At 37.8% G+C, this 23,116-nt stretch overlaps 1 protein-coding gene across 2 annotated transcripts in view; it reads left to right on the plus strand.

Moving 5' to 3' along the window:
* UBL3 (ubiquitin like 3) overlaps positions 1–23,116 on the plus strand; it is a 60,933-nt gene that overhangs the window by 27,396 nt on the left and 10,421 nt on the right. The window contains exon 1 of one of the 2 annotated variants that reach the window (XM_058670913.1): positions 16,433–16,559. The exons of the other annotated variant lie outside the window; for it this stretch is intronic. The gene's annotated coding sequence lies outside the window, so the exon portion shown is untranslated. Of the gene's footprint in view, positions 1–16,432; positions 16,560–23,116 lie in introns of those variants that run through there. 2 annotated transcript variants of the gene reach the window in all.

The following is a 23,116-nucleotide window of genomic DNA, read 5'->3' on the forward strand; positions in this document are numbered from 1 at the left end:
CTTCTGCCAAGTCTCCCACGTGGGTGCAGGGACCCAAGGAATTGGGGCCATCTTTTGTTTTCACAGGCCACAAGCAGGGAGCTTCATTGGAAGTGGGGCATCTGGGACTCAAATCTGCACATTAGGGATACTAGTGTTGTAGGGTTTTTGACTCCGAATATGGCAGCAACCTCAATTCTTGTCTCGCAGGAAAGAAGAATTTTTGTACGGACAAAGTTTAGTTTTAAAGCAAGCAGAGGCTTAGCTTGCTATGCCATTGTTCCAGTTCCCAGATAAACACTTTAATATGCATTATTCATAATAGTGTATATTTTATATATATAATATATATTATGTGTATATATGCAGAATATATGCATATATGTGATTCTTTAAATATATATACATATATGTTCCTTTTTTTTAAAACAATCATGATCTTAGCCTCAGAACTAGCAGTGGTTACCTGATATTATGAAAGAAAGTGGCGACATCGAAGAATTGATTTTGAAGTGAGCTTTATCTTGATGAATGTTGGAAGGGTAGAAGGCATGGAAATTTCATGAGACACATCTGAAGAGTCCTCATTTCTTTTTATACTTCGTCATCAGAATATATACACTATCAGATAGACCACTAATGTTGAGTATAAACACACTTGAATAAATTCTGTGAAGTAAAACCATTTTAATTAAGGTAAGCTGTTCTTGAAAGGCTACAAAAACTGCATCAACATTTAGAAATAGTTCTTGAACATAGCAATTGCCAGTTCACTTGGCTTTGATTTGAGAAATTGTTATGTTTGAGAAAATATTAAGTTTCTCTTTAATAGAAAGAAAAGGAAGAAAATACATAGTATTTAGACCTCTGGTCAAGTGATCTAAACAATTCTCTCTTCCTGAGAGATTAGTCATTATTTAGATAATTAATGAAGTGTCCCTGAATCTTATGGCTTGAAGGCTTTACAGATACTAATTTTCTCTTTTTGACAGAAGGGCTAGCTGTGATAGTATCCATTTTTCCCTTCATGTAAATTTAGACTTTTTTTTTAAAGATTTGTTTATTTTATTACAAAGTCAGATATACAGAGAGGAGGGGAGACAGAGAGGAAGATCTTCTATCCGATGTTTCACTCCCCAAGTGAGCCGTAACGGGCCAGTGCGCGCCAATCCAAAGCCGCGAACCAGGAACCTCTTCCAGGTCTCCCACACGAGTTCAGGGTCCCAAATCTTTGGGCCATCCTCGACTGCTTTCCCAGGCCACAAGCAGGGAGGTGGATGGGAAGTGGAGCTGCCGGGATTAGAACCGGCGCCCATATGGGATCCCGGGGCTTTCAAGGCAAGGACTTTAGCTGTTAGGCCACGCCGCCGGGCCCAAATTTAGACTTCTTGATCATAATTTGAAAGCTTGCCAGCATATGTGGACAGGAGGTAGAATATGTCTGTTTTCTCATATGTAGCTTTTGTTTTATTCTGAGCTTCCTTTTGGCACTGCTTGCTTTAGGTAATGGTGAATGCAGAGATCTATGTTGGTGTAATGTAGTTTCTGGGCCAGAGCTTTGTGTATAACACATTCTATGCCAGGGACTTGAAACAGGGACTAAAATAAGATTTCTGAATGAACCGCACTAACTTGCTAAACTGGCATCTGTGTCAAATTTTAAAATTAGACTATGATTATTTGTTCAGTCTAGAAGTTATTTTTCTATAACTTGAACTGAATAAGAGCATAAGCTTAAAACATTCTCTGAATCAAATCTAATTTTAAATCCTTTGGTTTACAGAGAAGCCATTGCTGTTGTGCCAAATTCCTGCCCCGATCTGTGTTGAAGTAACACAAGGTTGGGGGCAGGCCATTGGTCACCATGGTTAGGTAGCCATTTGTGATACCACATTAGAATGCTTCCTTCGACTCCTGCTGCTTCACTTCTGATCCACCTCCCTGCAGATGGGCATGCTGGGAGATGCCAGGTAGTCTCAGGTACCATCTACAGAGGAGACTCAGTGTAGTTTTGAGCTCTTGGTTTTGCCTTGGCCCCATTCCTGGCTGCTGTGGGCATTTGGGGGTGTGAGCCAGTAGATTGAAGATCTTTCTGTATTCTTCTCTCTTCTCTTTCTGTCTCTCTGCCTTTCAAATACAATGAAAATAAGATAGATAGATAGATAGATAGATAGATAGATAGATAGATAAAAATTACTTAAGTCAGAGCCTACAGACAATAAAGAAAAAACAGTCTGAATAGCTGTCAGAATTCCTGGCATATAATTCGAGAAGTGTAGGAGAAAATACCTCTGAGCACCTCTAGCGTCCTGAAGGCATCACTCCATGGTAATGTGTCTGAGGCTCTCTGCAGTAATTATCTGATAGATACTGAAAGAGTCTAAATTCATCAACATTAGGACTGTATGATCATTCAACTCTTCACAAGTTCAGGTGGTTCCAAAAGATAAAACTTAAGACAAGATTGAAGGAGTTTCTTCATTGCATTTTGGGAGTTTCCAAAACATCTTCCACTGTGTTTTGCTGTTTAATTACAGGTGGATGACATCACCAACTATTTTTCTAGGTATAGAAAGTCATCTGGTAATGTAGTGGTATATTTCTGGGAAATAACCTGAGAATTCCTACCAAATGTCAGTGGCATTGCCTCCAGCTCAGTTGTGCGGTTCTGCGTGGGGAAGATGGACACATTTGGGAGTAAGGTGGCGTTCTAAACAGTAAGGAGAAAATGAAGATTTTTTTGTTTTAATTTAGCTGTGGGATACATTTATAATTTTATAACACCTAAACTAGAGGCTTTCAACATTTAAATAAAATTTAATTTAAAATCTTTTCACCCATTGACTTTTCACTTGACTAACTCATGTTTGAATTCCTAATACGTAGTCAACAGTGAATTGACGTTCTCACTTATTCAAGGTTTGCTCAAGGTTATGCCAGTTCTAGATGACTGGGAAATAATAGTTGGGGGAAAAACAACAGTATTTAAATATTTGTTCAGTATTGAATGGAAAAGAAGTAAAATTATTTTCTTTTTATACCATTTCTATGTAGAAATAAATGCTAAACAAATAATTGTCCTGTCCAGTGAAGGATCAGTTTTCCATCAAAATCTAGACAGTAATTCCTAAGTATTGGCAGTTTAAATTCCTTACTTTCTGTTAATGATTTTTTTAAAAAAAGATTTATTTAATTCAATTTAAAAGGTAGGTATGTGGAGAGGAGACACAGAGAGAGAGAAGTTCAAACTTCTGTCTCCTGCTTGTTTACTCCCTAAATGGCTGAAACAGCTGGAGCTGAACAGATGCAAAGCCAGGAACCAGGAACTTTTTCCAAGTTTCCCGTGTGGGTGCAGGAGCTCAAGGATTTGAGCTGTCCTTCACTGCTTTCCCAGGCTGTAAGCAGGAAGCTGGATGGAAATAGAGCAGCTGGGACATGAACCAGTGCCCCTATGGGATGCCAGCGCTGCAGGCAGAGGATTAGCTTGTTGAACCTCTGTACAGACACCCCTGTACAGACACCCCTGTTTAATGATTTTTTTGAACCAGACCACTTTAAGTTTAGAACATTGAAAACTTAGATAAAATTTATTCACTGATCAGTCTCAGTACTATTCAGTTCGGGCCTTGAGTTAACTGCCATCACACCTCCACTGTATTTCAATGGTTTTGTGTGTTTAGTGTCTTTTATAGATCTGTATTTCCAGATGGCAGTCCACCTGGTCATACTTTTGTCAGGCTTGGTCTCTGCCATTCGCCCCTGTGCTGTGGGAGCATGGAGCATGTGCATCTTATTGGGCCTGTCCCCATGCTTGGAAAAGAATGAGTGTTCACATTCAATGAATTGTGGAAAAGGCACGAGGAGTTCTCCTGTTTACCCATGTGTAAAATTGGGCTTGCAGTCTGGGAAATAAAATTTCTGATTTCTTTTTCGGTTGCTGTGTATCTGTCTGTATTAAATGATCTGTGCATGTGAATAATAGGCTTTCCTACTGTTAGTATAACTTTCTTTTGTAAATTGTTTTCTGTTAAAATATGAATTTGTTTTCCTTGGTAATATCCTTAAGCTCTCAGACAAATTCAATTTCTAGTGGAGTATGTAACGCTAAAAATTTTTGTTGTTGTTGCTCAAACATTTGAAGTAACTAAAGAATCTGTACCTATTCATATGGGCTGTAAAATTAATGAAAGAATTTCACAAAAGCCAAAGTAGCATTACATATTCTTTATTTTTAAAAAGCTTTTAAATTGAATCTAAAACAACTGCTTTCCCCTAGATCTAATCACTGAATTGGAATTAACTTCTATGAATCCAAGAAGGCTGATTTGCATTCCTTCTGTAACTAAATATCATTTCATTAGATAATCAGAACAGTATTACTAGCATTCACTAATGACATCATATTTTTTTGTGGATTTCCATCTTATTTTAAATATGGCTTTGTTTCTCTCTCCCCAGAGCATGTGAGTATATTGTGTTGTATTCTATTAAAAAGGTTTCTTTATTTTCATGGAAAAATACAGAATGATTTACAAGACCGTACTGGATTAAATGCAGTATTTATATTTTACTTGAAGAAGTTTAACTTTAGTGTTTAATGTTTATCTGGGCTTTGATTCTTATTAAAGGTAACTGCCTTCCTTGTTGCCCCCCCCAAAAAAAAAAATTTTTTTTACGACTTATCTAAACAACCCTCTCACAATAGAATGCTATATTATTAGGCTAGCTAGAAAAGTCTTTGACATTCTATATGGTTACTAAATTTGCTATGATTGGCTTAAATATAAAAATGATGAATGATTTTTTGTGTTTGTAATCTGAGTTTTATATGTAAGAGCATCTCAGATCTTAAATTTTCATTAGAAAAATTTGCAAATTTTATAAAATTTGTACTTGAAATGTGAAGTTCTAAGCATCCTTAGAGTTTTCCAGTAATTGAACTTCACTCGTTACACACCACAGTAATGCCAGCTAACTACCATATTGTTTGTTTACTTTTATTAGCCTCTTGCATTGGACTGTGCAGTTCTAAAATATCTGTGGAGTTAGAAAAGTTTTACCAAGAGGTACATATCAAAATCTGTTGGGCCTTCAACGTATGCAAACTGGCAAGTGACTCAGCAGATCTGGGGTGGTGCTTTGGCATATGTATTTTAGGAAAGTTTCCCAGACACATTCTGATTTATACTCTTGGCAAAGAATCTCCCTGCAGAAGAGAGAAAGAGCTATATATACTTAACGTAATTGTGAGTAGTGGATCTTTCAGCTAGGCTTGCGAGCAAAGGTAGTAAGCAGTGAGCCTGAAGTGCAGCATTCCCAGCTGGAAAACTCTGGAGTGCATTCTGAATGGGCTGTCTGCTGTGTTGATTTGAAAGAGAATTCAACAAGAGGAGTAAAGTAGGGAAGGAATGGTGGGGCTGTCCTAACGTGAATAGAGACTGCAAGATGTGACTTCTGAACTCTTTGGAGAGACTTCTTGACCATCAGAGGAATTAGGCTACACCTTTTAAAAATCCGTTAAGGTTAGATTGGGGAATGTGGGAGCATTAGTACAATTTCAGTTTACATCAGAGAAGATATTTTGAAATGAGCTGAAAAACCAAAGTAAGGGAGAGAACTTTTTGTTCAGTAAGAGGATGGTATAAAGGTCTTAAAAAAAAAAAAAAGGTTTATATATTTGAAAGGCAGAGATTGAGAGACAGAGGGCGAGATATCAAACTTGCATCCACAGGTTCACTCCCCTACATGTCTGCAACAGCAAGGGCTGGGCTTGTCCATAGTCAGGAGCCAGGAACTCCGTCTGGTCTTCCATGGTGGCAGGACCCGGACCCAAGTCCCTGAGGCATCATCACTACCTCCCAGCTGCATAATCCTGACAGTGAGCTAGGTCGGAAGCACAGCATGGTGTGGGGTAACCAGAAACTCTTAAGCAAAGCTGTAACTCACTGTGTCACAGCACCCACCCCAACACATGGATGTTAAGTCAGAAAGTATGAGTCAGGAATACTTTTAGCTAGGGATGCAGGATTGGGTGAAGCTAGGATGGGGGGAGGGAGAGACAGAAAAATACAGCTAACAGTGACTTTCTCACCAAAGACATTTAATTATTTCACCAAAAAGTTTGGAGAAAGACAGTTTGTGGCTAGCCCGGCAACTATCAGGCAGACAGGTTTTCTTGCTATTTGGAGACAGACTTCTTATCAGTCTACTTGTTGATCTGTCTGTATGATTTCAGGTATCAAATGAATACTCAAGCAGAAAGCAGAATGGCCAGGCTTAGAGTGCAGGGCATGGCAAATACAGCCCAGCTACCATGTTCCTTCAGAGTTGACTTCTCTTACCTGTGAAGTGAATTTCCCAAAGGCACATGGGAATCTCTGGTATTCCAAACCAGTTTACATCGGCCACTCCTAGTTGTGTGGAGTTTTCCACAGCTCCAGTGGCCTGGTAGTGTGTTGTTAAACATTGCTTTGTTACGATATACTCTTATTCAGGGAACAATGCAAACAACTACGGCATCAGCCAGTTAATTACCAGCATGTTATTGCAGTTATTAGTAACTGCAAGAAGCTTATTTGATAATTTAAAACAAAGATTTTGCAGAAGTCTTCATCTTAACCTGGCCCCTCAGTAGCCTGTCTTGTCTGCCTTCATCACGTTCTCTTGGCTCCTGTGACGGCAAAGTGTGGTTTTCTGGCTATCTCATTAGCCATTCTCTCGGTTTCCTTTCTGTCTGTTTTTACATGACTTCCATCCATATTTTTAAATTTTGGAATCTTTATAATATTTTGCCAAGTGTGTAATGTTTCTTATGTTGTTTTTTTTCTAGATATGTTAAACACCTTCCATGTTTGCTTTTATTCTTGGAACTTTAGAACAAAATATTTTGTGTGTCGCAACTTTTTTTCCTTGTCTTCCCCAATATACAGAATTGTGGCAAATTTGTCTTCTAAGAGTTGGAATTGTTTTAAAAATGAGTGAAAAAAACACTCAAAATGCAGTTTGAAATAGTGATAAGCTGCATAACATTGCTCCAGGCTTAAAGGAAGCCAGATTTGATTTGTAAACAAGGCAGCCCGTGAATATAAATATGATATGGAATGGAGATAATGAGAATGAAAGAGGGAAGAAGTCCTAAACTGGGTTTGCAAATGATTCCAAAATTAAGAGTTGACATCACTACCCACCTCCAGCCAGCAAGGGCAGCAGTTGTGTACGACTGATCCGGGAGACCACCCTCATGCGTGTAGACGGTCTTCTTTTGCTATAGATTCATACTTTCATAATCTTTGTGTATGAAAGCATTTTCACATAAATCTGTAATCTTTACTGAGTAATTTAAAATATGGAGTTAGTCTGTTCTGGAGTTTTCTGAGAATGTGGTCTTGATGGTTCAACAGGTTAAAAGATTTAGCCCCACATTTCTCAACCAAGATGATTTGCCACATAGGACACATTACAGTGTGTGCCTGTGTGTGTGCATGCATATACATGCTTTTTGTTTGTTTGTTTATCAGCACAGCTTTGGGGAGCTGGAATAGAATGCCACTGGCACCTAGAGGACAAACACAAGAAACGATCCCACAACGCATGAATGAGCCTTCTACAGTAAATAAGTTTTTCAAAAAGCTCATTTTAGCCTTAAGATCTTGTGTTCAGAAGTAAGTTTCTAGATAGTCTTCCTCTTAACCTTTGGCAAGTTGTCTAACCTGTTAAGCCTCAGTTTCCTCATCTGGAAATGAAAGATAGTGTCTCCCAGTGTAATTGTGCTTAGCACCATTTCTGATACATAGTAAGCACTCAGTAAATATTACTGTTCTCATTTACCACTTCCAGTAAGAATAGACAAATATCAAATAGGTCAATAATGCTAGAATAATGAGTACTTAAAAGCCTATTGTAGTTTTGGGGTTTCTTTGCTTATTTCTTTCATTTGTCAAATAATTTAGGCATCTTATGTAATAGGTGCGCTGCAGAAAGTAAGAAATGTTTGTTTTCCAAATACTTTAGTATGCTTTAGAAGATCTTGTTCTAGCTTAAATCATCAGAACAAAAATGGTGTAAATATTGTGGAAAAAAAATGATAGAACGTAGACATTTGAAGGATTTGAGTCTTTGGAATAAGTGTGGTAGCAACTGTGAAGCACTGTCCCTTCTCTTAGGGTACCTCTGAAGTAGTTGTTACAGTTTATTAGAGGCCTCATCTGTAATCTGGCTTTTTTTCTTCCTCTCTAATGACCCCCTGATGATTTTATTGACGCACTTTAGGGAGCATGATCAGCTGGTTCAGTACTTGTGCCATGCCTTCATTAAGGATATTTCACATGCTACTACCACAAATACCTACCTCAGAAAACTGGCTAGCAGAACAAGGAAGGAGAGAAGTTAGACACACATGCAGCAGCAATAGATGGTGTCGTGGTTCCTGCTCTTAATGACTTTGCAGTCTAGTTGAGATATAATTTAAATAAGTGTTTAATTAATATTCAAAGGACTTACATGTATATGAAGAATGTCATAAATAAACTGGAAGGTAATTGAGGAAGATTAGGGTAAGGACAATTCAAGGACAGCTGTCTTTTATGAAAGTTCACTTCTTACCATCAAAATATGAACCTAACAACACGTTAAGAACCTAGAATATGAATTATTGTATTTATTTTGAGCTTTATAATCATCACAAATGTAAATTGGCAGTTGCAAAGAGTGTTTCTCAAATGTCTATTTTTAATGTGTAATGCCAGAGTGATAGATTTGAAAATGTGGAGGTTGTGAAAATAGGTTGGGGGTGTTTTGTCTCTAGGACTGTCCTGGCCAGTGGATGTGATGTACTAGGAAAAGGATTAGAGGGTGAATTCACTAGGTAACCACATCTCAATGAAGATATCTTATGGAGACCCTCAGTTCTATTACTTTTAAGATTCCGTCTGCACTTTTCAAACCACATTTTATTCACCAACTAAGACTCACACCTGAGCACATAATTTCCTCTCCTTTTCTCTTTTGACCTGTAGAAATATGGCTTTTCTTTTTTAAGATTTATTTATTTTCATTGGAAAGGCAGATTCACAGAGACAAAGAAAGGCACAGAGAAGGATCTTCCATCCACTGGTTCACTCCCGAAATGGCCTCAGCAGTCAGAGCTCAGCTGATAACGAATTCTGGAGCCAAGAGCTTCTTTGGGTCTCCCAAGCAGATGCAGCTTCCCAAAGCTTGGGCCGTCCTCTACTGCTTTCCCAGGACACAAAGCAGGGAGCTGGATGGGAAGGAGAGCAGCCAGGACATGAACCAGCTCCTTTATGAGATTCCAGCACCTGTAAGATGAGGATTTAGACACTGAGTCCATCACACCAGGCTGTACAAATGGTTTTGTTGAGGAGACAAAAAAAATAATGATGAACCAACAGAAAATGGGTACTAAAACATGGAGAAAATAATAGTATCTTGACAGTTACTTATTCTTTATAGCCTGCTTGATAAGATCATGCTTTCATAAAGCATTTCTACACATTTTTAAATAATTTATAAACATATTAACTAATTATTCTAGAGCACTATAATTGAAATGTCAGTGAATAAAGAGAAAAGATACTTAACAAATTATTTTCTTTTCTTTAACATGGACTTCCTGTCCTCAGGTTATTCGTTAAAATATTCCTATAATTTCTCTAAATTTCTCTAAATATAAAACCCTGAGGAATAGCAGCTGAATCTAGAATAGTAACTTTAGGAAGTTTGAAAGACTCTTCAAATAAGTTCTTTTAGTAGGATAGGTTTATTTGTTGTGATAAAGATAAAGACCAGGTCACGAGAGAAATCTGATATTAAAGCATTTGTTATGTGATGCCCTGAAAGAATTGAGGCTGTAAAAGATAGGAAAAATAGAAAGATGCATATTCTAGAAAATTCAAAATTTTTCTGTAGTTTTATCAGAAAATATTTACACATTAAGATGTAAATATATGTCAGGATTTTCAGGTGGCGGTTAAGTTAGGTAGTATTTATGTTGGTACTGTACTGGAATCTAAGGGCCACAATTCCCCACACAGTTCTTCAGGAGACAGTTCCATCTAAGCCAGAGCACCGTCCGTCACAAAAAGATCTTTGACTATTTTGAAAGATTTTGTTCATATTTTTATTATTTTGACTATATAAGTGGATGATTTGTGTATTTGAAGTTTCTAGCAGATGCATGTCTTGTCTGAGGTCAGGAAGATACCTTTTCGGTTTGTGGTAGTTTACTAAAAGCTCGCTCATGTAAGTCATGGAGTCCTTGGTGTAACGGGCAATGACGCTGACTTGATGTTGCACCTGTGGCTGTAGGCAAGAACCCATCCTGATCCCAGCCAGGCCTGTCTGATCCTACAGCCAAATTTGTGATAGAGTTGTTTTCTTCTTAGATGAATGTGTCTGGGTTCTTGGAAAGTTTAAGAATACCTTAAAATTCCAAATTTTAAAAACTTGTCTTGGTAGAAAGTTTCAAAAATTCATCAAAGTAAAAGGGCTATTCCAATGAACTCATGTACGTATCATCATGCCTCAATAATTAAAACCATACATCATTGTTATATGTAATCACCACCACCTTCTTCAACCAGTTATTTCTAGTCCAATATTTTGAAAAAAATACCAGCTATCTTGTCATTTTCACCTTAAATCCTCAGGAATAAATGTTTAACAAATAAGGATATATCATTACTGCGTTGTTACCACAGTATAGCTGAGTATAGCTGGGATTGGAATTGTTGAATTGGAATTGAGTATAGCTGGGATTGGAATTGTTGAATCTCAGAGTAATTGTGATGCTGTCCTCAATGTTTTGGGTTATAGTCAAGCTGGAGTGTTTGGAAAAACCCCCATAATGACTATAAATGGTAAGCATGTCCTTGGTCTTTATGCTTCCATGTAATTGAGTATAACTTTTTATTTTTTTAATTTTTTTTAATATTTTTTTTAAGATTTTATTATTATTGGAAAGGCGGATATACAGAGAGGAGGAGAGACAGAGAGGAAGATCCTCCATCCGATGTTTCACTCCCCAAGTGAGCCGCAACGGGCCGGTACGCGCCAATCCGATGCCGGGAACCAGGAACCTCTTCCAGGTCTCCCACATGGGCGCAGGGTCCTAATGCATTGGGCCGTCCTCGACTGCTTTCCCAGGCCACAAGCAGGGATCTGGATGGGAAGTGGAGCTGCCGGGACCAGAACTGGCGCCCACATGGGATCCCGGGGCCTCCAAGGCGAGGACTTTAGCCGCCAGGCCACGCCGCCGGGCCCGAGTATAACTTTTTAATAATTTTTAGGATAAAAGCTTATAAGTTTATTTGCAGTGTTGAAATATTTGTGGGAATTTAAGATCCATTATTTTTATGTTTCTTAGATTTATGAGAATTATTAGGTTATTACGTTTATTGAAATTCAGCTACCACTAGATAATTGAAATATCTAGAAATAACCATTTCATAATTGCAGTTTAAAATCTGTATACAATTGTCCCTCATTATCTGTGTCAGGAGTTGTTTCCAAGGATCCTTAGATACTAACATCTACAGATGTTTAAGTTTGTTATATAAAATGTCATGGTATTTGCATATATCCTGCAGATACCTCCTGAAAACTATCTTCCTTATTTAAAAAAAAGATTCATTTATTTGAAAGGGTAGTATGAGAGAGAGAAAGGGAGAGAGAGCTTCTGTCTGCGTTTACTCAATTGCTGGGGCTGCGCCAGGCCAAAACCAAGGAACCAGGAGCTTCATCCAAGTCCCCCATGTGCATGCAGGGTACTAGGAGCTAAAGCCATCCTGCACTGCTCTCCCGGGAGCATTAGCAGGGACCTGGATCAGAAGTAGAGTGGCCAGGACTCAAACCAACTCTCAAGGGATAGTAGGGGCAAAACCCGCCATTTACCTTGCCAGATCTAGACTGCTTATAATACCTAACACAATGCAAATGACATGTAAATTGTTACACTGTATTGTCCAGGGAGTCATTACAAGGGAAAAAAGCCTGTGCATATTCATTACATAGTTGTTTCTTCCCGAATACTTCTGATCCTTAGTTGAGTCTACTAATGCAGAACTTAGAAATGAGAGCTGACTAGTATTTAATCAAAGACCATGGAGAAATTATCTATTTGACAGTTTTGAACACTGAAAAGAAAGCTTAAAACTAACATTACAAACCAAGACCAACTTCTGATTTATAACTGTGACAAATCAGGTTTTAATTGAAAACACTAAAATTGAAGTAAATTTCTAAGTATTTTCTGAGCATGAAAGCTACCTTGAGTTGTCAGAGCAACTCATGACTTTAGTCTTTTGGCAAATAGCTTATTTTTTAATTATCTAATTATTCCTATTAGACTAACTAACATACTCTTTCCTTCACAGAGAGCTTTTAAGCATTATCTTCTGTTCTCTTTTTCGGATTTTTTTGAACAAAACAAAAATTTATAAGACAGCATTAAAAATGAAAATGTAAAAGATTTTTTTAAAAAAGAGCCTCCACTACAGTCACTCCAAAGTACTTCTAACAAATGGTCCTAGGTACTGATTTTGGAAGCTTTGGCATGGTAGAGACCACATCATTTTAGTTGATTTGTATTGTCTTTCAATCAGTTGTCTTGAAACAGTCTTAGGCAGGTTTACTTATGTAAGTCCTATGATTTCTAGAATGCCGGTACAATTCACAAGGAGTTGTTACTCACTGTGTTTAAACATACTTAATTTATCTGAAGCGAAGTCACATCACCTGTATTTCAGGTTTCATGCAGCCATGGATCCGCTGCTCTGCCATCAGGAAGGAGCTTTCAACTGAAGTGCTCCTTTCTGCCTTGCTCCAAGGTTCAGTCCTGTGCTCAGCACAAGGTAGCTGGGGTATCCAGGACTGTTGCCCTCAATCTGTCTCAAGTTAGGGCTCAACAAGTGGCCCACACTTTAATCACCAACACAAAGATCCTTCTTTGCCCTTTGACTTTGTCTTTTCATTTGATTTCTTTCTAGTTTTCATTATAGAAAGCTTTCTAATAGACCCCTGTGTATAAGGCAGTTTTCTTTATTTCCCCACTTTCCTCTCTTATTTTGCTTTCTGTATTGTGATACTAAGTGCTTAGATGGTGCTGGATTTATATTCATAACAAGCATAGTTTATGAGCATTCGTTTAAAAAATACTGAGCTGATACAATTTTATCTACAGTGACTAGCACTTAATGGTCAAGTTGACTAGCATTCTTGGCTTATAAGATATGCATAAAAATGAAATTTTATGCTGTATTCTATGGATAACTGTATGTAATGTTCCACTGTGACATTTATCACTTTAGTCTCTTTCTCTGCTTGATTATGCAGAGTTTTCCTGCTGAATAATTTGTCACAGCAATGTTAAGTAACTTGATAAATTACTTGGACTTTAAAATTTAATAAATCATAATGAATAAAAACCATGTGTGCAAATAACACTTCATGATTACTTCAGAGACATTAAGTCATAAACAAGAATCTCAGTATTAGGTCGCATGAGGTCATGGCTATGTGGGGCACCACTAAGTGACAGTATCACTAGTCACAGGTTGATGCAGATTGTCTGTGGGAGCTGAATAGGACTGCAAAGCAGGCAGCAGGAAACAATCGTTGTCTTCATAGACGGACAGAATGTATTCTTCTTAAATAGGAGAGCTTGCTAGCACTTTTGAATAATGAGTTGGTTGACAGACGTGTAGTAAAGAATAGGATGATTTTTAAGCATTTTTTTTTCTTCTTCTTTGGGGCAATTAAAAAAAAATCTAGTGGGCTGATGCAGAGATTTATTCCTTATGTAGAAAATAGTGTATTATCTTCTAGCTGGATGACAGTAAAAATATATATATTAGAAAACTTTTGGGTGATTATTGGTATACATATATTTCTTGGTTATACATGAAGTATCTTGTTACTTATGCAATAACTGAAATATTTTAAGAATATTGCCTGTCTTCTGGCATACTCTGTACATTATTAATTTTTCCTTCCAATATAGTAAATACCTTTTTTATTTTTCAGGTGCTGTGATTAGGGTTAACTATATGAATCAATTTAAAATACATTCTTTTTCTTTTTTAATCTAAAAGGAGTGTTTACTAGAGAAACAAAATACAGCCACAGCACATAATCCCCAGATTGTTCTGTGACTGCATACAGGATACATAGATCTTGGTGTTAAGCATGCAAGTTTGAAAATGGCTTTTCCAGGGGAATTAAGATGAACACATAGACTGTATCTTGCCACAGTGACTGATGGGTGTATGTGGGATGACTTTACATTTGTCATTTAAAGTGACAGTAAAAGGGGACACATTGTTCATAATAACAGTGAGACAAGAAGCAACTCAAAATTGTCCCCAGCCAAGGGTGGGCAGCCCACCAGTATTGAGTAGCAGGCGACACCAATGATGGGATGGGAATTCTGAGGAAGGAAAGAGTTCTGTGCATTTTGTGTGTTCTCATCAGCCTTAGAGTGGAATGAGAACAAGCAGAAAGTCATTCTGATGGTTCCTGCCAGGGTGGCGTTTGTAATGAATGTTATCAATTTGGCTGAATAGAAATTTAGATAGGGAAATTATAGTAGTTGGACTGAAATGTTTGAATTGTGAACCCTGTGTTCTTAAGGCTTACTTAACCTCAAGGTCCCAGTTGACTATTGTTGATAACAAGTAGTACCTGCCTCAGGATGGAATGTTGATTAACCATATACCTCATACCAGGCACTGTGTAGCACTTCTGCGTGGTCAGAAAATGTTAACTATCTGGAACACAGTGCCAGAATTTTCACTGGGAAGGGGGTTTGGCAGTTCGCAGTTCTATGATCCTGAGATCAAAGAGAATTCAGAAGAGTTTGAATAACTGGATAAGGGGGGGGTAAAAAGAACAGGTGGGGCAGGGAGGCAGTCTTGAGTGATGACTAGACATTCAAACCCAGACAACTGAGGAGACTAGGACAATTCAAAAGTAGTCACTGTTTAATCTGTTCTTGAAGAGGAAATAGGTTCACTTATAGACATAATTGTGGGGGGACAGTAAGCTCTGTCTAGTCAAAAGCAGGCATCCATTTCGCAGTTGAGTCAGTGCAAGTGGTTCTCTGGGAAATCAGGTGGCGATGCAGACATGTCTTGTTTTATAGTACGTACATATTTCAAGAAAAGTGTCATTGGGCAAGTCACCATTGTATGCTTGCTGTACGGTGGACTTCCGTAAACCTCTCTACCAGCCTGCAATCTAGCCTTTGTATTTATGTGTAATATAGCCTATCGTTCCACAAAAACATGAGATTAAGTTGTGCACAAAACGATACAGTCAAGAGGTAAGCAGTAGGCCTGGCGCTGTAACCTAGCAGCTTAAGTCCTCGCACGTGCCAGAATCCCGTATGGGTGCAGATTCATATCCTGTCTGCCCCACTTCCCATCCAGCTCCCTGCTTGTGGCCTGAGAGAGCAGTGGAGGACCGCCGAAACCTTGTGACCCTGCGTAGGAGACCCAGAAGAGGCTCCAGGCTCCTCCTGGCTTTGGATTGGCTCAGCTCCAGCTATTGTGGCCGCTTGGGGAGTGAATCATTGGACAGATGATCTTCCTCTCCATCTCTCCTCCTTTCTGTATATCTAACTTTCCAATAAAAATAAGTCTTTAAAAAGAAAAAGAGATAAGCAGTGAAGTGGAGATGGATGAGTCTGTTGGCAACATAACCTGACACACTGTTTTAACTTTTTTTTGTATATTATGTAAGAGTACGACTGTAGCATAGTGAGTATGTACACCAGTTTATCGTCACTATCAAGAAATATGTACTGTACATAATTATATGTGCTTTACTTTTCTATGACTGGCAGTCATCAGGTTTATTTGCACTGTTATCACCACGGACATGTAGGTACTATGTGGCTCTGAGACCTTGTGATGAAAGTAACATCACTAGGCAATAGAGATGTTTGGCTCCATTCTGTTGTTACAGGACTGAAACAACCAGTATGCAGTGCTGAACTGTTCCAAACAGTGGAAGCAGATGTGCTGTCTTAAAGATAAGAGGAGTAGTGCAGAATATTACTTTGGGAGCCTTGGGGAGTCCAAATTTGGATTATAAAAGGAAAAAAAAAAAAAAACAGCTAACAACTAAAAGCAAGAATCATAGGATCAAAGCAGAAGTATTCATTTCCAGAGAGTGTTTTACCAAGCACTAGATCTGTGGGATGGGAAATAAATGTGGTTTTGTGGTTAAATAATACAACTGTGTTAAAAAGCATTGTTCAAGGTGAAAATTCTCTAGGCTTTTAAGAACATATACAGCATAACATCTCCAAGAGGAGGATATATAAAGAGTGTTATGAATTCATCTGATTGGTGAACATTTTCTCCTCCAGAATGTGAAGGGGGCTGCACACTTGGGAATTAGAGAAACTTCATAAACTGATTTTAAGGAAGAGAAGACTTGTGTGTAGTGTTGGAGGCAGAGAGAACAAGGAATGAAGTGAAATGAGAATTGTTTGATGCTTTTATTCGATACTCATAAGTGACCTTTAAGAGTACAGTTTCATAGCACAGCTTCATTAGGCACAGGTTTGTAGCAAATCAGAGATAAAGAGTTGGTGACGGAAATAAAGACATTGGGTTTACATTATTCCACCTCTATTATTTCAGTATAAAGTGTGATTGACAGAATGGTTTGATCAGTATTGAATGTTTATGTATTCTGTGTAAATTGTTTTTGTTAAATATGATATTTTTATATTTCTAAATGACATGCCCTTTTTTAGTGCTAATCACATGATACTAGTGTTAGAAAGAACTTCTAACAATCCCCCCAGAGAATCATTACTTTTCCTTTTCATAGGTAAAGGTACTTATTTGAAATTATTCTTCTTTCTAACCAGTAAATCATCCCCTCTCCATGTTTTCTGAAAGGTATATTGGAAGAATTAGTCTTACTCAGTTCATGTTTTATGGTGTTCATTTAATGTGAATTTTAGTCTGATATTGAAGGGTGTCCCTGTATGTTTTATACCTTCATAGAACAGTGATAGAAATGCTTAATTCTCTGTTATGCTATAATAGGGAACAGTCATGTAAGTTGACTATTTTCATGATAGTTCTTAAAGCATTTTTTAAGGTACAGTGAGTGCCATGTTGTAGGACTGACTTTCATGGCAAGTAAAATTTCTTGCTACAGCAGTGTACAGTGCCTGACACAGTTGGAACTGGGTAAACAGACTTTACTGTCAGTGACCTATTTATATTACCCTCCTCCTGCCTTTTGCTTGGGTGAATAAAAGCAAACCAAAGTATATTGAATTAATAACTATACTTTGATGATATTTGTGTCTTCTCCAGTAGCTGGCCTGGTGCCTTGTTTAACCCACATTCATGTGTTTGGTTTTATAAGTAGCAACTGAAAGTAGGACAGTCTTCAATACTCTGGTGTAGGCCTCATTTTCCCTCAGATTTTCACACGAGAAGTATCTTGCAGTGAAAAAACCTTTAGATTTTTAGTCAATTTTTAAGTTGTGATAAAATATGTATGAAATTTATCATATAGACCATTTAAGTATGCACATTTTAAGCTGTACAGTTCAGGTATGTTCATAGTGTTTTTCAACCATTCATCCCAAGAGCTGTTACAGTCTTGCAGCACTAAAACTATTTCTATTAAGCACTGACTGTGTCATCCTGTCCCCCTGGCTTCTGGCAACTGTAGTGTTTGAATTTTTCCACCTGTTCACAAACTTATGACAAGTAAGAACCACTTTTCTCTTGGTATCTACTTGATTCCCTACACATTCCATGGCTGAGAGACTAATTTACAGTTAATAAGTAATGGATTGGTTAAGGAAATATTTTTTTTCAAAAGTTTTGTGTATCTTTGAAAAGACAGGAACCCAGTAATGACAAAGATCTTGGGGGGAGTATTGCGAAGGTGTTTGAAGTGGAACTGAAGTGTATCAGACATGTCCTGACCCGGGAGAGATACAATCTGGGCTTTTCATTTTGTGCTTTGCCACTAACTGTTGTAGATGTCTCTAAGATTGGAGTCCTGTGTGACGCCCTGATGTATTGGTCTGACTGGATGGCTAGAGGGAGGCAGAAGTGCTATCCAACAGTTGTTAAAATAGAACATGTGTTAACCAAAAGTAAAAATATATGTATTAAACTTGTGGTATCTAGTTGATATTCACTAAGTAGGAATTTTCTTCCCTATGATTTCTGGCCATGCTACCTGTAGAAGTTTCATCACCACATTTCCATTAATGAAAGTTAGGCTGCAAGGTCATCTATTTCTTTGTCAGTCCTTTTCATCCCAGTGTTACTTTAGTATCTTCAGTGCTTGTGAATCAGGCTCAGTACTTCAGAAAAAGGTGTACTGAGGCAGCAATTTCTCTTAATTTAGTGAGCCATGAGACCAAGAACTCCTCAAAACAAAGGTTTCCCTAGATACAAAATCTGTGTCCCAGAGGGAGTACTTTGGTTTGGTCTACATTTGTTATTTAGTTGATAGTACCTATAGGAAATTAGTCTGCTTTCTTTCCATATTGGTAACACATTAAAACAGCTAGTTAGTATCAAAAATGCAGTTTTCAAAGAGATACAGAACTATGATTTCATATTAGAACCAGTGTCTTTCATGTCTTGATAGGATTTAAAACTTGTAAGAGTTATAATTTTTAAAAATAATTTGCAAGAATTCCCAAGAAAATATATTGCAATTGTTCTCATGGATTTGGTCAAAGTTTCCCAAACTTACTTTAAACTAGCTGTGCATTATAAAATACTTAAAGTATTTTATAGTGTTATGTGGTTTTCTCAATTGGCAATTATTATGATAGTGATGATATATAATTTGTAATAATGGCTAACTAATTATGTACTTACCATGTCCTGGGCACTAAATGCCTTACAAATTTTGAAGCTGTATGTTTTGATTTTGAAATATCCTTTTTTTTAAAAAAAAAAAAGATTTTACAATATTTTTTGGAAAGACAGATTGGCAGAAAGAAGGAGAGACAGAGCGTGCAGACACTGTTCACTCCCCAGATGGTTGCAATGCCCAGAGCTGAGAGGATCCAAAGCCATGAGCCGTAGCCTCACTCAGGTCTTCCACATGAGTGCAGGCTCTCAGGAACTGGGCTCTCCCCTGCTTCCTTCCCAGGCCATATGCAGGAAGGTGGATGGGAGTGGAGCAGCCAGGACACAAACTGGTACCCATAAGGAGTGTGGGTGCCACAAGGTAAAGGATAAGCCTGTTGAGCCATGGGGCCAGCTCCAAGTTGAGGGTTTTTTCCTTTTTCTTTCTTTTTAAATTTTATTTTTGATGATGTTTTCATAGTTGAGGACCACTGTGTGGACCACTGATTAGGGTGGCAAAGGTTGAGAAACAGGGAAAAGTGGATGAAACAATTGTTCCCAATGGTTTTTTTTTCTTCTTCTTTTTCTTCCTGTATCTGGAGGAAAGGGGGAGAGAAGAGAAGAAGCTGCATCCACCATCGTAACTACATCAGTACCTGGGGATGGGGAACAGCCACCCAATGTCATCCCAGGATCCCTGATGTGAAGCATGTTCCAAGGGTACTGCTTAAGTGGTTTTGATAGTTCTGAAATGCCGTTGATTTTGTTACTCCAAGGCTGAGGAAATTCTGCGATGCATTCATCGGCTGACATAATCCACTTTAGAATCTCCCTTTGTCCTGATACTTGCTGTCCATGCTTGGCTGGGAGAGTTGTCCAATTTGTTCTATTCTCCATCCTCCGCTGTGGTACCAGATGTCCTCTGCAGGCCCCAATAAGCTGTCGTATCAGTTGAGAGTCTTAAAAAATTGATTGAGGAAGAACAAACCACCTCTTTCCCAATCACCACTTGTTACTACCTTTTGCACAGGTGCAGGAACAAGTGCTCCTTGTGTGGAGCTGCTTCTCTGGGTCGTTTTTCCATGAGGAAGCCTTGAGGAAGGGGATAAAGCCAGTGCTTTTCTTAAGGACTCTCAGAAGAGAAGTGAGAATTCTTTTTCTGTTTGATGTGTTGGTTTCTTGGTGGGAAGGAGTGCTGTTTGTCTCTTCTGAAAGGCTTGCTCTGTCGCCCTGTTTGCTTTATTCCCAAAGACTGTTCCACCTTCCACTCTCCTTCTCATTTTTCCATCCTGACCAATGAAAAACAAATTGCTGTGTGAATTAAGTCCTAGATGAGATTCACTGAATAGATATCATCTGTCAAATAGAAGTGGAAATTTGAGTGAGAGCTTTTATAAACTGGAAATTACATACACTGGAGCATTCCGGCTCCCGTTGGTGTTACAGGAAATGGTCATGGCCACTCTTCTTCACTAACAGTCCTGTTTAGATTTGTTTTGCCTTGAAAGTAATTATGAAAGACATAAGGTTCATGCCAAAGATCTAAATATCATCTCTTGGGAATTTTATTAAGTAACACAAGTTCCATCTCTTACCAAATCATTCAGAGTCATGATTAGCAGTTTTCTTTTTTGACAAATTATGTTTTTGAAGTTTATTATTTTAAGGTATGTGTAAGGCTTAAACTACTGTTATGTAGAAGGTCCCAGAAGCGGAGGTTATTACATGTAGTTTATTGGTTGGCTTATTTTGCTTAGCTTCAAGAATGCAAAAAGATCTTTCATTAATAAATATTTAAATAATAGATATTTAATATTTTATAAGGAACTCGCTTATATTTATGGAAGTTGCCAAACTTTTACTGTGAAGAAGTATAATTGACATAATTCTCCGAATGAGCCCAGGGAGATTCTTCTTATCAAAGAGAAACAGCTTACTAATGACCAGCAGAGAATCTAAATGTCTGAATGATTGCTTTCAAGCTTTATTCTAGAGGAAATTAAAGGAAGTCAGTTTTTCCCCATTGATATTGCAGTCCTAAGATACACTTGACAATTGAATTTTGAGGTAGATTCATGTTTCTGATGTAGGAGCGAGTGTGTTTCAGGAGATGCATAGGTCAAGTCAAAACCAGTCTGACCTTCCATGAGAATAACCCAGTGTTTGTCCTCCTTTGAAAATGAGGCTATCTATCTATATCTATAGAAATAGATATAGACATGATTGGCCTTATATAATATGCAATATAACATGAATATATATCTTAATATGGTAACTCAGAATTTTGCTTTTCAAAATGCTTTTTTCAGAAATGATAGCCTTTAGAATAACTGTGGCATGATGCAGATTATAAAGATCTAGAACTCAGCAAATTAAAGATTAAATTAAAGATTTGGATGTTTACAAGTATGAACTGTCCACAACATCACTAAAAAATTATTGTCAGATCCCTTTTATTGTTGTCCCTTCCCAATAACACTGGCTACTCATTGCAAAGTCCAGAACTCTGAAGCCAGAATTTAAAGCATTAACGTGGACATTTCCAATCTGCACTGTCACTTGTTCCTTGAGACAGAAACCGAAAGTCAACAAATAGGTTGACCAGCTGGTACGTGCCAGGCACCAAAAGTGGCTATGAAAGTGGTTTTACTCAAAAGCTTAATATCAGGAGTGTATTGTTCCTCTTTGTAATGTGAATGCAAGCTTCTTTGCTAAACAGACTTTGTTCATTTCAGATAGCTTTAACTGCCTGACTTGATCAATTGGTAGATTTAGGCATTTTCTGACTTATTGTTAGAATTGTAGGGCTCGTCAGCCTCCCTCTGAGAAGTTTTTTAAAATCTTACCTGCTCCATACTCTCCTCTTATCGCCTAAAGCCATTTTGACCTCCACCATAAGTTAGTAACTCAGCTGTTTGCTGGGGCCGGAGGGGGTCCTAGATGTGAAGCCTGCCAGCACACACAGAAGGAATTATGTATTTCCCTTTCATCAGGACCAGTGCCGTGTGTCCATTTTAAAATCAGGAAATGCTGAGAACCTTGCAGCATAAATCCAGATAGGTTTATATAGAGAAGTATGTGTCTGTAGTGTTTTTTAAGCTTATGGAAGGAAGTTAGAGGAACTGGGAATGTCCAGAGAAAACCGCTTCAGCCAGACTTCTAGAAAAGAAGGCCTAGGTTAGGTTTGGAGGATCCGCAAACTTATAACTTCATATTAAAATATTGTGGTTATATATCCCCTAGGTTTTACTTTTAAAAAGTGGGGGACAACTTTATTTTAGAGCAGTTTGAGGTTTCTCAGCAAAATTGAGGAAGAAACTGAGATTTTCCTGTATACCCTTGTGTCCCCAGGACACGTGCATGACCCAGTCACATTATGAACACCTGTCATCGTAGTGAGCTGTTTGTTACAATTGGTATGGTTTGCTTTTTGTTCTTTTATATTCTCATGGGTAATGTCTACTCAAGAAAATGGCTAAAGTACTTTGGAAGTTCATCCTGATACATTAACAGTTATGAGAAATGTTCTGAAATGACTAAAGGATACTCTTTGAAATAATGTTACAGTCTCTTTGCACATTTAATGAAGTAAATGGCAAATATTAAAAATACATAAAGAAGACACTAGAATCCAGCTTAAATGCAGCTGTAACTACTGTTAGTGTCTGGTACATCCTTCTAGACTTTGGTGTGTGTGTGTGTGTATATGTGTAATAGAGATGGGGGAAAAAAAGATTCATACTAAAGTATAACTAAAACTCTTGCTTTAGATTTTTTAAACTGTTAGAAGCACTTTTATTTAATACAAATATATAAACTTATGAACTGATATAGCAGGAAGACAGGAAACAAAGTTGTAATAATTAACATTCTGGCAGCAGGGAATACCGATTACTTTATATAGGATATCATTAAAACAAGATGGGGGGATGGTCTTATAATATAAAATTATAGTAAAATTAAATTTTGTCTTGCTTTGATAAGTAAACAGGTTGTCTCCCAACCCACCAATGTCTATTTCCTAGCCTCATCTAGTACAATTGAAAAGCTTTATAACACAGTAGCTTAATCTACAATGTTTTAGATCTAGTTTCTGGTTGATCAAAAGCTGTTTCCCAGCCTGAAGGAAGCCCGAGATTTCTTACTTACTTGTTTTCTGTGTTAGTCAACTCAAGCTGCCATAACAAAATTTCATAGACAAGACTTAAATAATGGAGGTGTTTATCTCGTAGTTCTGGTGCCTGGCAGCCCACAGGTCCAGTTCTTCTAGGGATTGA

Source organism: Ochotona princeps, chromosome 12, assembly GCF_030435755.1.
Source record: "Ochotona princeps isolate mOchPri1 chromosome 12, mOchPri1.hap1, whole genome shotgun sequence".
Classification (NCBI taxonomy): domain Eukaryota; kingdom Metazoa; phylum Chordata; class Mammalia; order Lagomorpha; family Ochotonidae; genus Ochotona; species Ochotona princeps.